The 14,455-nt window shown below is 41.2% G+C and overlaps 1 long non-coding RNA gene and 1 other non-coding gene across 2 annotated transcripts; one reads left to right on the top strand and one right to left on the bottom strand.

Annotated features, from left to right (window-relative positions):
• Positions 1-572: 572 nt before the first annotated feature.
• Positions 573-644, bottom strand: trnaw-cca (transfer RNA tryptophan (anticodon CCA)). The gene has a single exon. It is a non-coding gene; the product is annotated as a tRNA-Trp (tRNA).
• A 4,662-nt stretch (positions 645-5,306) lies between these two features.
• Positions 5,307-13,044, top strand: LOC138196271 (uncharacterized). The gene is made up of 2 exons (XR_011178119.1): positions 5,307-5,665; positions 12,539-13,044. It is a non-coding gene; the product is annotated as an uncharacterized lncRNA (long non-coding RNA).
• The last annotated feature ends 1,411 nt before the right edge of the window (positions 13,045-14,455 follow it).

The raw sequence follows: 14,455 nt of genomic DNA, 5'->3' as shown, positions 1-14,455 counted from the left end.
TACGTCATTTCTCTTCACTTTGGTCCGAGGGGGGAAGTTTTCATTTTATTTACAATAAAACTATGATGATTCCGGTAGATTACACAAGATTAACAAATTATCCAAACATTTCAATTCCTCAGAGAACACTTGGCTCGAGTTTCTCTTTATTTCTTTTTAATTTATAGCTTAATCAATGTGTTTTTATTTATATATTTAGTTTGTTGGTTATTTAAAGTCAGAGGGATTGATTTTTTTTTTCGGATACCGTTCTGTTCTAGTATGTTTCTAGTATTTAAGATATGTTTAAGATGATTGAACATCAATATTTTTGTTTTTTTTCAGGAAAAGGTTGGGAAATTAAATCATATTGCAGTGCACTACATTAATACGCTTCAGATTTATAGGGATAACATACAGAAGACGATGTTAATTTAAAAAAAAAAAAATCAAAATTTAGTCTGCAAACAGTTTAAAATCATACCGTGTGATTGTGCATTGATTTATTAAGTACCCATAGTAGCCTTATAAATAAATACAATTCAGTCATTATTCAATTGAGAAACAAATCTGGATGAGTTACGCAAAAAGTGTGACCCCGACGTGATTTGAACACGCAACCTTCTGATCTGGAGTCAGACGCGCTACCGTTGCGCCACGAGGTCGATATTGATATCGTTGCATCGTCAAAGTAGATTTGGATAAATTGTATCTAAGGATGGTCCTATAGTATACCATTATTATTCTAATTACACTCACTGCATAAAAATATAGAAAGGAGTATTGTTTTTGTTTTTGTTTTGTATCTCACATGATCACTGCATCACTGAGTTGCAATAACATTTCTTTATTGTGGGATTAAGGTAACATTGGATTTTTTTTTTTTTTTAAATTTGATTTGACACAAAAAGTTTGCCAACGTTGTTTTTTTTTTATGTGTTTGTCTTTTGTCATTTGAAGTCTCTTTTGACCTTCTATATACTTTTCATAAACACATGTCTGATGTAGGTTAGGAGCTGTTGTTGGACTTTAAAGCCCTCTGACACTGTGCCATACTTCATAAAAATATTGATTTGACTGTTGTCAGTAACTTTGGCTGAATAATACATCCTTTGATGGTCAGATAAAACCAGACAGTCTTGTTGAATAAAACTATTTTAAGCACTTGTATAGGTTTAGGCGATGGTCCTTTAATATAATTTATAATATAATTTAAATATAATTTAATATACAACGTTGAGCTGAAGCCAAAATAATGAAGAATAAGGAAGAGAAGATTATGATTGTACACATGTATTTATATTTATAAACTGCTTAAGCAATAGTGCACTGCCATGATACTGATTTTTCCACAGCATCACTTCATAACATGACAAGCATATGGTGGCTAATGCCAGATGACTTTAAAAGACATTACAGAGTCAATTTAGTGACTTAAATGACTCTTCTCTTGTGCTACATTTTGGTATTTACCATTTTTCCATGTGGCCACATTGGTAGATGTTAACAACCACACTTAAACCAAAGATAACGTTTTTAGGTCATTTGGGTTCAGCAGAAACAAACTGTGGAAACAACACTGACATACAACCTTTTGACAGTTGTCTATTTACATGTCAAGCAGACACAGCAAATTTTGTAATTTAATTTGTGTTTCTGGTCACTTAATGAATTAAAATCATTTAAGCGCTCTCCTTTCAGCTCTGTTTTTATCTTTCCTAACTCATAATATCTTAAACTTAGTCCCTTGAGCTGCTAAATGCTCCAGTTTTCAGCCTCTAACATTCGCTGTGTGCTGTTTAGTGTTGAGCAGGTACAGTGTAGAGACTTTCTTTAACAGAAGATGTCTTTTCAACTTCCGCCGCGGACATCAAAGGGACATCGAAAAAAGGCAAAAATATCACCTAAATTCCAGAAAAATTCTGGTTCATCTTGTTCCTGACAGGCTGCTTAATCTCTGGAAACCTAACTATATTTATTTATATCATTAGTACTTTTATTTTTGTAACGTTGAAGGAAATGGATACTCTTTGTTAAACCATGTCTTCTGAAACTGCTGCATGGGGATTTCATATGTCGCCCCAGAAAACTTCTGTACGATATTTCACAGAGAGTTTCCATCCTGTTCCTGTCCCACAGAGTCCATTCCCCCATTAGTTCCTCTCTAGTGTACTTACAGCAAATATGTTCCCACAGAAACAAACAGACATATGTCTTATTGAATTAATTATAAGATTTATCACAATCTTTTATAAACTATGAAACACACTCAGACTCCTGTAACTAAATTTGGTCCTTGTGGGCTATTCTGTCTGCTATCAAACCATACGCACAACAGTTCTAAGAATAGGCTGTGTCAGCGCTCAAACAAGTCTGTCCTGCTTCTGCATTTCCCCGACATATCTGACCTCTTCCAGAAAGAACTACAGGAAGAAAGAGGATAAATCATTGTGCTGAGTCAGAGGAGACACGTAGCATGTATCCACGCAGGAGTGACAAAGTTCACACAGAGATGCAGACGTGATAGAAGTGGGTTTTTTTTTAGAGAGAGCTGGTTTTCAGGAATCCACAACAACAAAATCATATTTCACATACAAGCAGAATAGATAGTTACCGGGCAACACAAAGCACATTCAGCTTTGACAGCTAAGTTTATTAAAGTGTTCACACAAAGATGCACTTACAAGCTACAATCTCCTCTAATGGGTCATGTGATTTGTTTTTATGTGTGGTGACCCATGCCTCTGTAACGTCTTGTTCTAATGAGCAGGCAAGTCACGAACGGTGGTGCTGGTGGTGGGGGTGGGGGTGTTTGTGACTCGCCTGCTTGTCCAACTGGTGAGGACAACATTATACAAAAATATCTTTTGCTGCAGTAACGTGCATTTGCATCTGCTAGCAAGCTCATTGTCAACAAAAACTCAACAAGCTTTAGAGTTTATTTGAAGGAATTTGTGCATGAAACATATTCGAATCCAATCCAGATAAATGTCTCACAGACAGACAGGGGGTTTAACCTTACTGGCATCCTTCCAGGCACTCTGGATATGTATAGCAGTTTTCAGAGTGCAATTAGATCATCTTACAAGCTGAAGTAGGTTATTCTGTGTTGAATACACAGAGTAACAGACAGAGAGTACAGCTTGTTCTTTGGGCTGAAGCTGTACCTGATATTACTAAATGTTATACAATATTTTCAGCACATGCTGTACATTTTAGCGCCAACCAGCCGCCAGCTATTTAAGTGGTGAGCTCATAACAAAAGATTCCCACAGCAGGCAATGTAAAAAAAAAAGAAGAAAGAAAGCAAAAAAGCACACGACTGGGGTCATGCTACTCATACCAAACAATAATGTGAGCAATACAATGCATTATCTCTCCTTAATTGTCAAACATGATCCTAAATAATGTATATTTTAACATTATAATGCAAATCCCAAATGACGAGGCTGTGAAGGTTACAGGCCACCAGCTAGCAATGAGCAACTGAGACACCATTATGCTGTATCTGTGTGGTAGGTCACTAAAGTCTCATGGGAACTGTCGGCAAATATGGATTCACAAAGAATCCAACCACTGTTAAAATATTGAATATCTGCTAGGTCAAAGTAAATCTACCTTTGAATCTTGAAAAAGAGCTATAGACGGGGCTGAAAAAGGAGGGGAGGTGGGAATGAGACAGTATATTTGGCCTTGTTACTGTGTGTGCTTAGTGCCGTCAGGTGACAGTGAGGAAGCAGCTTTTTAAATCTGCAGCAATCTTAAAGCTGCAGAGTGACAAGCCCAGGTTCACAGGAGAGAGACAGGAAAAAGAGAGACAGGTCTTATAGTCCTCACTGCGAGAGTGTTTGTGTGCGTCAGCTTTGAGAGGGCAACAAGTTCATCTCGACCTGCTGAGGCCTCCAAAGGCCTTTTTCAGACTCTATGCTGTACTAATAGCACAACATCTACGCAGTCAGTTGCGGGTTCAAAATGACGCCACAACTGCTGTGTTGTCACTACACTCCATAGAGAATCGTTGCATCCCAATGGGTGTAGACCTTAACTTTCAAACTGTTGGAGCAGCCTTTAACCAATTGGCAATGACCACCATAAGCACCAAAACTCTCCCACCAATTTAGAAAAAGACGCTCGACTTCAACATCATTGCACTTAACCATCAACACTGGTCGCTGATTGGTCGGCCCTTCAGAGTGTCTCAAACGAACGTTGATGCAAACAAGGTTTCCAGACTATAATCACAGTAAAATAAAACTGAAGCATTATCCAGGTTTCTTAACATGGCTGCATTAATATGTATGAGCAGAAATAATTATTTATAGGCAAGAACATAGTAGCACATCTAAAGATGTAAATATCTACGCTGTGTGAAGCTAATGAAAAACATAGCTCGTTATGTGTCTCGTGTTGATTTTATTTTTGGCAAGTAGCCCGCTGTGGGCTATATTTTTTTCCTTTTTTCGGTTTCCTTTTTCATGTGTGCTTAGTTTGTAATATGGATGTCATACACCTGTACATTCACTGTAAATCAACATTGACACATTTCTTTCTGATTGAATGTGTGTTCAATCCTTTTAACTTATTTTTTGGGCCATATGAGGAAATTAATTTGTATTTATTTTCAACAATTTGGAGATTTTGACTGCTGTTTGGACAAAAATGAATGATGTTATTAAATTGATCATAACATGAAAATAATTATTATAGTTTCAGTCCTACAAAACCTTGACTAACTACAACATTTAAGTCCTTATCTTATATCAATGCATGAGTAGTAACAAGAATAATGTAAGGTCATGTGATATTACATGGGCATATTTCTGCACTGAGTAATTTGTGTTTAAATATTTTAAGTAGCCTAAATTTTCCTAATGATGATGAGTTATTGCTAGTACCATAAAGAATTTAAACACTGACAAAAACACAAAAATACACAACATTTTACATCACAAAACTCACGATCAAGTCCCACTAATGTACATTTGATCTGGTCATAATGCTATATTGAATTTTAGGATTAAAAATATGAAATAAACGTACGTAAAAGTAGGCTAACAGGCTTTTGTTAAAGTAAGATCTAATGTAGGACTTGTAGAGGTTTAAAGCAATGAACCCGAATACTTCCTCCACCGAAAAAAGGTTATTTCTCCTCTACAAATCATGAGCTCTGCTGCTAATGAAACTCCTTATATGTGAATTTTTATAAGCAGGTCAATCTGCTGCCTCATGGCACGCACACAGCTGTCTTGCGTGTCTACGTCAGATCCGTGCAGGTTCTGACGTCCGTTTCTCGTGCTGCCTACGTCATTACGCTGCCAGCTGATCGGAGTGGGAAGCCGGGTGTGTGTCTCGCTTGGGTGTGTGTGTGAGTGAGAGAGAGAGAGAAAAAGAGAGAGAGAGAGAGAGAGAGGGAGAGGGAGAGGGAGAGGGAGGGAGGACTGAGGCAGGAGTTGTGTAAAAGGGGCTGAAGTCCTGCGCTACCTTCTCCGCCGCCGCGATAAAAAGGCTCCAGATCCACAAATGCTGTCAAACCTTGTTATATCGTGGACGTAGAACAAATCCACAGGCAGCGACACACCCAAGTGAAGGTCCAGGACTCCGCCGAGCAGTGGGCGAGGCAGCCTGAACTCCGCTGGACCGTCCAGATGGGCTGGAGCAGGCAGGAGCGACCCGGCCGGTGGTCAAGGTGGGGCGCGTTACTTACTGGCTGTCTGTCTGTTCCTGCTGGCGAAATGCTTGATCCTGTCAGCCTGATTTAGCCGGTGGCGGCTTGATGACCCAGTTTGCATGAAAATGGCAACGAGGAAACCGTCCTTTACGTGACTCTTTCCAAGTAAAAGAAAAATCACCTCCTGCATGTCTGATTTCAGTTTTCCAGCGGCAGGTTTCTGCACATTTCGGCGTCGACAGATTGTCCAGGATGTAGATTTGACGTTAGAGGAGTTCTGGCTGAAGGCCTGTCTGTGTGTCCAGGCCCACTGACTCAGGGGAGCTCATAGGATTTATGGGCAACATAGAAATTTGACATTTGGCCACCACACTACAACCGGCAATCATTTAATTTACATTTGGATGATGTGCTTGCGTGGAGTATTTGTACATGCATTTACTTCACAAAGGCTAACAGCAGCTGAAGATCTGTGTGAATTCAGAAGTCTAAATGAATACAGAAGGGAACAGAGAAGCCTGCAAAGACACACAGACAGCGTCTTATCAGCGCTAAAAAGATTTGTTTTTACCTCAATCTGTTTAAATCTATTGTGTTTGAAAACTAGGAAACCTTTCATTCTTTATATCAAATGCTGGGTTTATAGACTGTAGCACGATGTTGCGGAGGCAAATTGAGGTACGCATTTATATAATCCAAACTTATCAGAAAGTGTCAGCATTCAAAGCCTCTTAAAATTTGCTGAGTTCATAATAGGCCAAGGAAAAAGCCTGCACTCAAGTAGGGGATAGGTGAAAGTCAGGATCATAACTGAGGCCGAGTCATTTCTCAGAAATGCAGTGACACCAGCAGTCACCTGGCAGAAATGGAAGATTCCTCAAATGAAAGATAAGTTTATAAACTCAAATGTACTACTGTGGATGTTCATAAGGACCAGTTAAACGTTCTTAAAGCATGTGATGTCACAATGTGTTTAGGCCTCCTGTTCAGCTTTGGGCTCTCAAGTCGCCTCATCTCATATATACATATATATATTATTCTTTATAGTCTTTTGCACTTGTATAAAGCATCTTTAAAAGCAAAGTGAATGTGTATATATATAAGTCCGGGAGAAACGGTAAGGGGAGGAAAAGCTCACTGTGTTACATCGGTGGAGAACCGTCTTACATAATTGCGGAGCCAGAGTTCAGTGTGCCGGTAGGAATGCGCAATAGACTGTGTCACGAGCTGCATTTGTGCCATTGCAACCCAGAGTGTGACATAAACCACTCTGTCAATGAGGATCACATGGCAACGACAGGATGTCAGTTAAAAAGGCAACTCGTTTTGTCTACATGTGTTGTTTGCCGAATAAGCAGTCTCACTTAAGCTGTTTTTATTGCCTACATTTGCAGAAGTGAAGCCATCTTGCTCAACTTGGGTCACACCCTTCATTCCTATTGCATGCCTTGTCAGGGGAGGATGGGGCAAGAAAAGATATGTTATGTAGGTTCATTTAAAAAAAAAAAAAAATCCAGTTCTTTTAAACAAAATGGCACCGACTGCCTGAGGACAGGCTTACAGGCCTCATACAGCACATTACCATTTCCCAGCAGTGCCTTGAATTCAGAAAGGCATTCAGCTACCCCTCCTTGCAAATAACACAACCTACGCTCCTTATTTGCCGTGATCTCCGGGTTAAAGTGAGACGGCTTTAAAAGTCCAGCGAGCAGCAGAGTGTAAAAACGAGGCTCTCTGCACTGTGATCAGTGCTGCCAAAGCCACCGCCCTTTCCTTGTCTTTGTCCCCATTCCCAGTCTAAAATGATCAGTCTATATTACAGACTACAATCTGGGGCAGTAAACACTCTCCAACTGGGCCACACCCACAGCAGAGGAATGTACCTGAATTGATATGTGAAAAGCACGCACGCATTTAATTACCGTGTGTTTCCACTGGCAGGGCTGAAGCATCAACGGTAAAATCTCTTTTGGCACATAGTTTTCATCGCTGACGGTTCCACTGGTGCAAAACCAAAGTCAGACTTGGGCGTCTTATCTCGTCACCTCATGAGGTATTCGCACACAATACCATGACCCAAAACACAAAAAGATCAAATGAGTGGGCTTGAAGTTGGCGAGAGGTCTCTCGTTGTCTTTTTCTGACACATCTATCCGACCTGGTCACAGTCTTAAAGACTTTTTTTTTTTTTTCTTTTTTTTTTCGTAGCTTCACCTTCAGCAGAAAACGGATACTTCTACCCGCTCATGTCTTTCTTTTTTTCTTTTTTTTATCTATCTCTTCTGTAAAACACAATTAGAAGCTCTCCAGACCAACAAATTCAAAACTCTGCTCTCCTACATGTAGCTAAAGCTCAATAAGAAAAAAAAAAAATCTCTTCAAGAGCTAAAATATCAGGACTTCCTCATCGGTTCGTTCAAACCCTCCTGTTTACACACCATCATTCCCCGTTTCTCTGGGACACGCACATCCTGTCCGCTCGACCTCACTGTGTCTTTCCTCTTTCTTATCCTCCGTGCTGTGGCAGAGAGAGCCCGAGATAAGCTCAGTCTTTTTGCCCGTTATCTCTCTTCACTGTTGCCCCATGTATAAAAGCCTGTCTCAAGGCCTTCCACACTGCCTGTCATGTGGCCCTGTAGGCCTCACTTTCTCCAACCAGGCCAGAACAGACAGAGGAGAAGGGGAAGGTGAAGGAGAAGGGGAAAGAGAAGGGGAAAGAGAAGGGGAAGGAGAAGGGGAAGGAGAAGGGGAAGGAGAAGGAGAAGGAGAAGGAGAAGGGGGGGAAGGGCGAGGGTCAACCTGACTGCAAAGCCTGGTCCAGTGCAGACCAGATGTAGAGGAGAGGGGATAGAGAGGGGATGTGTGAGGAATAGAGGGACGGAAAAGAAGGAGTGGAGGAGACTGCGCAGCCCACAGCAGCCGGATGGAATTTCTAACATACGCAGCTGGAATGTGAGGAATGCAGGACAGTCTGATCTGACCGAGAGAGAGAGAGAGAGGGTGGAGAGGACACAGTCAGGAAAGACCAAAAAAAAAAAAGAAGAGGAAGAGGAAGAAGAAGAAGAAGAGGAGATATGGGAAAGAGTGGCACAGCAAAAGAGTTGGGGGGGCTCAACACTGGCCGTCTTTGTGAACATAAAGATACAGGGTCACTGTTTGTGGAGGGAGTGGTGCCCTACGGAACAAATAACTAATTCAGTTTCAGTTTGAGGTTGTGGCAGCCATAATCAACAGTTAAGACTTGTCAGTGGTCCTGTGGGTGGCCCGAGGACTTGTACTGCACGTCCTTCTCCCTCACTTCATGCAGAGGAATACTAGCAGGAGTGTGTGTGTGTGTGTGTGTGTGTGTGTGTGTGTGTGTGTGTGGGAGGGTTGAGCTCATGTAATGATAGCATGTGATGAACGACGGCCTTCTTTTGCGAAAGTTTCACACTGCAAAAAAATTGGATTAGACATGTCTTGCTGCCATTTTTTTTTTTTTTTTTTTGTAATGCTGGTAACACGTGTCTAGAGATGAAGTTGTCGGCCTGTCGCTCCCCCTCATTGGTCCAGCCAATAATATCACTGGAAGATGGATTGCCATGAACGGTGACATTAGCATTAAGCTAATTTCCACCTCAAAGAGGAACTGCGGCGCCTCATTCGTTTGAATGAAATCTGCTCAGTAGCATGTACTGGCAAAACTTAAATTTCCCAAATATTTCCGTGTTTCCTCGTTGAGATGCCTGGATATTCTGCACGCCTCAACAGTTTTGGACCCACAGAGCATACGCGTGAGCGTCCTTCCCAGTCAAGCAAGAACATATGCACTCACAACAGGCTCTTAGACTTTCCAAATGTTATTTGACTGAATGGATCAAATTCTGATTATAAAAAAAAAGAGTTAAAAAAAAAAAAAAAAAAAAAAAAGTAATTTTGTCTGGTTGTAACGCTCTGTGTGCGACAAAATGCACATTGTGCCAGCGTGCATCATGGGATGAACACGGAAGTTGTAGTAACTCAGTTTGGCCACTACGACCAAAATCGCCACACAACCCAGCGCTGTTTCTAAGGCTTTGCTGTGGACTTGGAAAAGCTCCCAGTGAGGTATGATCAATCTGTCCGACGCCCGAGTACGACCGACGCACTCCCAGCTCCCCTTGCTGGCAACATTCAACGTCGCGTTAATTTGCCTAATCGAGTGCACTTACGACATTATCCACACGACACTTGTTATACACGGTTAACAAGCAAAACCAATTGATACAGTTCCTTCAGCTAACTGCACAACGGAGTATTCACGTTGCTGCTGATTTTGTTTTGGATGCACAGACAATAAAGAGGACAATCAATTATAAACTTCGTCTGTCATGCAAAGAAGCGGGCCTATGCAGGTTTCTCGGAAGTGAGGCGGTGCAGAACTGCTTTTTTTTAGATTTGAAAACGTGAGATAGAAGAGAATTGACGACGTTGTAATTTCAACAGCGGTCCACACCCTGAATTTGGAACAGCTAGATGTGAAATATTTTCACTTATCAAACTTGGGCTATTGGACTTTGGGCTCAAACACGTACATGAGTACGATAAGGAGTACCAAGTGTGAAAGCACCCTCGGTCTTGTTTCCCGGTGGTCAACTGCGCCAAAAAAAAAGTCCTTTTAAAAGTAGCTCATTAAGCGTCTCCTCCATGGGCCACCATTTTAAACGATACATGATTTTAAACTGATGCCCGGACACTTAAAGTGGCACAAAAAGCACATTTCTGTCTTTTTGTAAAATGAATCCCATTATTTGCAAATCTTTTCAAGAGCCTAGAAAGTCCATCTCTATGGGCACGACATCTCAATGTGAAGTCCAGAGGATGCCAGTGCAGTGGGCCACACAAAGTGGAAGCAAACCAGGAAGACGGAAAACTTTTTTTTTTTTTTTTTTGTCGCATGGACTGCAGCCATCACAAAGTGTGTGTGTGTGTGTGTGTGTGTGTGTGTGACCTCAGCCACATTTTTGTGTTTACAAAAAGATGAGTTTGAAGTGTCGGCTGTATTAGCAGTTAAAGCAGCAAAAATTTCAAACAAACCGAAGACTGGATCCTGCGAGAGACAGAGAGCACGGCTGGTTTAAACGGGCCGAGCTAACCAGCCTCAGCTCTGACTGCAGACTCTGGGAACGAAGGAGAGGTGGAAGTCCTGCAGGCAGAGCAGGAGAGCAACTTTTACTGGAATTAACGGACGCCATTTTGGAGTCCAGAAATCCGTTACATGACTCGCTGTTTTAAGAAATCAACGCCTGATTTCTGAAGGTTTATTGGACTTTGATTTGACCGAGGTTCAAGTGAAAAATGTGGCACAGCAGTAACAGATTTCTTCAAGTGGTTTTAAATAAGAGGAGTAGATTTGATTCTGGAGACTTGTACATCAGTCACAAGTCAGAACAGGCAGTCCGAGCCTCTGCTGACTCACCCACTCATGACAGGTGTTTCACGGCACACCCCGAGTATTTTCCATATTAACTGTCAAAGTTATATGTCGGAATAGATAGGACGCCCTGGTGCGTCCAGGTTGATGCAAAAGTGAAACCAAACTTATTGCGAGACAAAATTATTTCTCCCAGTAGCAGTGTTGTCTCACAAGTCCTGTCGACATTTTCATAAATCCCCCCCCCCCCCAACTGCACTCAGTCCACACGGCTCTCAAATACCTGAGATTATTCTGGCTTTCTTTGCTGCAGGAATGTACAGCATGTGTTATTCATCGTCAACCAGAGAAGTGGAAGATGTCTTCAATATCTTAATATCAACACAAGATTACGTTCTGTGAAGATAAGTAAAGAGCTGACCTGCTTTAACCGTGTCTGTTTGTGGTAAAAAAAAAAAAAAAAAAAAAAAAATAAAAATCCAAACTTTCAGCATATTTAACCTCAGTGGGTAAACTATATTTATTTTCAGATTTACTTCCTTAAATCAGCTCCAGACAATATACACACTTCAAGGTCTGTGTTGGAGTGACATTCAAGATAGAGTCACACGTTTTTGATCATGACTAACAATATGACCATGTAGGTTGGTTGTTCCGACCTTAAAATACGAACCACAGAAGCGTTTCCAAAATTAGCGCTCCTGGTTTGGTTTTAGGCACAAAAAACACTTGGTGATGGAAAGAGGATGGTTTGTGTTAAAATAATGACTTCGGCCATGTCGTGCGTTAAAGTTTCTACTATGGGAATCACATTAGTTAGTTATAAAAAAAAAAAAAACGTTGTTGAGATATTCCATCCAAAAGTACAATGACAGTGGTGTTAGAGGAAAAGTCAGGATCTACAAAGTTAGTGGGTATTTTGAGTAAATCATCATCTCTGTCCGGCTAGCTATCTGTCCTACAGGTAAACTTACTGATTACTTACTGTCCAACTGAGTGTGTTGAAATAGCTGCAGTGGAGCCACAAGTTTTCTTTCTGGAAAACTCCTAAACATTTAAGACTTCACAAACAAATAGTTCTCTGGGCTTCTAAAGGGATTACAGGATCTCTGCCTTCATGTAGAGACGGTCTACTCCTCTTCATCGCCTCTAGCTCATCCTTTGTAACCACGGTAACTGACAATTTTTTTTTTTTTTTTTCAAGAGGCCGGTCTGTGATTTTCAGCATCATAACTAAGAAAAAAGTATCGAAGTATTTCTTACTGGCACCGTACAACATGCAGAGGCAGAGCCGAGTGTCCCTCCCGGTAATCTGATGCAGGATCTTGTGTGCATCTCCCCAGGCGTTCAACATATCGGCTCATTTCACCCACTTACTCACAGCTGATCGCACCCACTTACTGTACGTGTGTGACTGGCTGCCGGCCACCTCATGCCCACGCTGCTGGAGTGGGGAGTTTACAGGGGAAGTTAAACAACCTCTTCTTCTCTTTCTGCAGAAATACGCGCACCTAAAGCAGAAGAAGACGCAGGAGATGGAGTCACTGTTTGTGCCTGTGCGTCACTCCAGGCTGCCTGTTCTGAACTCTCACGCTCGCTGGCTGACTCCCAGCGCTCCCTAACCCATGGCTCCAAATGGCTGACACACAGCAGTTCTTCACTGGCAAGCTTTATGTTCCTGTACACATGCTAAAGCTGCCAGCTGAAGAACTGCTCTGGTCAGCCCTGCCCCGGATGACTCAAGAAAAGGAAGCGGATGAAGGGCGGTGGGAATGAAACTGAGGAAGACGGCGTTTCACACTCTGTAGTCAGACTGGAGTTTTATAACCTGCCAGATTTGAGCCACCACTGTTTTATTTCCCTGTGTTCATCACATTAATGTCTTATTTCACTTTAGAATATGCATTTTAGGGTCTCGCATGTTGTCTTTATCTCACAAATACTTGCCTAAATACTGTCTGATTGTGTTTCTTTTTCTTACAATAAAGAACTAAATATGTTCCCAGATTTGAGCTTTATTGTTGTGAACCTCATGCTACAGACAATAAAACGCATACCAGCAGCACTGAAGACCAAGAATAACACACTCACAATAGCACTCAAAAATGTGTCACGCCTAATCACTTTTAACTTTTAAGTATCTGGTGATCACATTAACGCAGGGCAGGAAAGATCAGAGTGAATTCAGATGTTCTTCAAGAGTCAAATTGACAAAGTAAATTGGTCTCAGGTATACTTCATGGTCTTTGCTCTCTGGAAGTCTCCTCTCACGTTAACAAGTCAACAAACTGGAATTTAGTCAGGACTGTGTGTGCCCAGTTAGACTGCTGTTGCATATAAACCAGAAGGAAAACAAAATACAACTTACCTAACGTCTGTTCTTCAGGGCCTGAAGGCATCACCGGCTGTGAAGGAATTCCTTCACAGCATGTTCACTGGTGAAGTCACGATTATCCAACTGGGGGGAGGGACTGGGATGATTTACAGAAGGTTAAAATGTTTAGAGATTAAAAATATTTACTTCATTTAGCTTTAGCTGCAGCTTAAAGTGTTGCTTTATTACTGTAATCTGAAAGTTTAATAAGGAAAACAGTCAGAGGAGATGGTCAGCTGAAAAAAAAATCTTAAACATTACATGGTTACATCAAGGTAAGTCTTCACCGGTCCTCCTGATATAAATCTGATTGGAGGACATGAGCAGTGCATTCGGCTACTTTTCATAATAAATCTGAATGTGCTATAGTGGTTTGTAGTGACAAGAAATTATATTTTCGATTTATAAATTGGGATTTGTAAAGCAAGATAAGGCGACAGTTGAGTCCTACAGCTTCAGGGTCTTGTTGCAGTCTCTCAAAATCACCACCAGAGGACGTAGTAGTCTGCAGAACTGAGGTTGCAACACGGCTGAGGGCGTCAGAGAGCCTGATTTCACTGCAGGACAGTGAAGCACATAAAGTCAATGGGGTTGTTGCAACCTCGTGGTGAATTACCATTGATTGGATTTTCCATGCCGTGAATAAAACAAAGGCTTATTGTGTTAAAATCTATCCAGAAGTTAATGTGTAACGATTTTCTCAAACCAAGTTTCCTAATTCACGATACTCCGTGAAACACATCTTCATGGTATCCACAGCCACCTGTTATTTAAATGAACTAGTCTACAGTTACAGTTCACTGCAGGAAGTTCAATGACAGCCCAGTTTTATTTTAATATACACCATCATTTCATCATGCTGCACGTGTGCAACAAGATTAAACAGAACACAGATCCAATCACAAACTGCTCCATCGCTTACACAGATTTATAATGAAGTCTGAAAGGCACAAGATAACGGCAACTTTAAAACGACCGTCCTGGTAGGAAAGGCTCGATGCTCAGCGAAATGAAGAGTCAAAATTTACAAATAATTCATCAT

This window comes from Embiotoca jacksoni, unplaced genomic scaffold, assembly GCF_022577435.1.
Source record: "Embiotoca jacksoni isolate LCO1_2020_lvr unplaced genomic scaffold, fEmbJac1.0.p SCAF_13, whole genome shotgun sequence".
NCBI lineage: Eukaryota > Metazoa > Chordata > Actinopteri > Embiotocidae > Embiotoca > Embiotoca jacksoni.
Note: the sequence above shows the minus strand (reverse complement) of the source record. Positions and strands in the feature narration are given on the sequence as shown.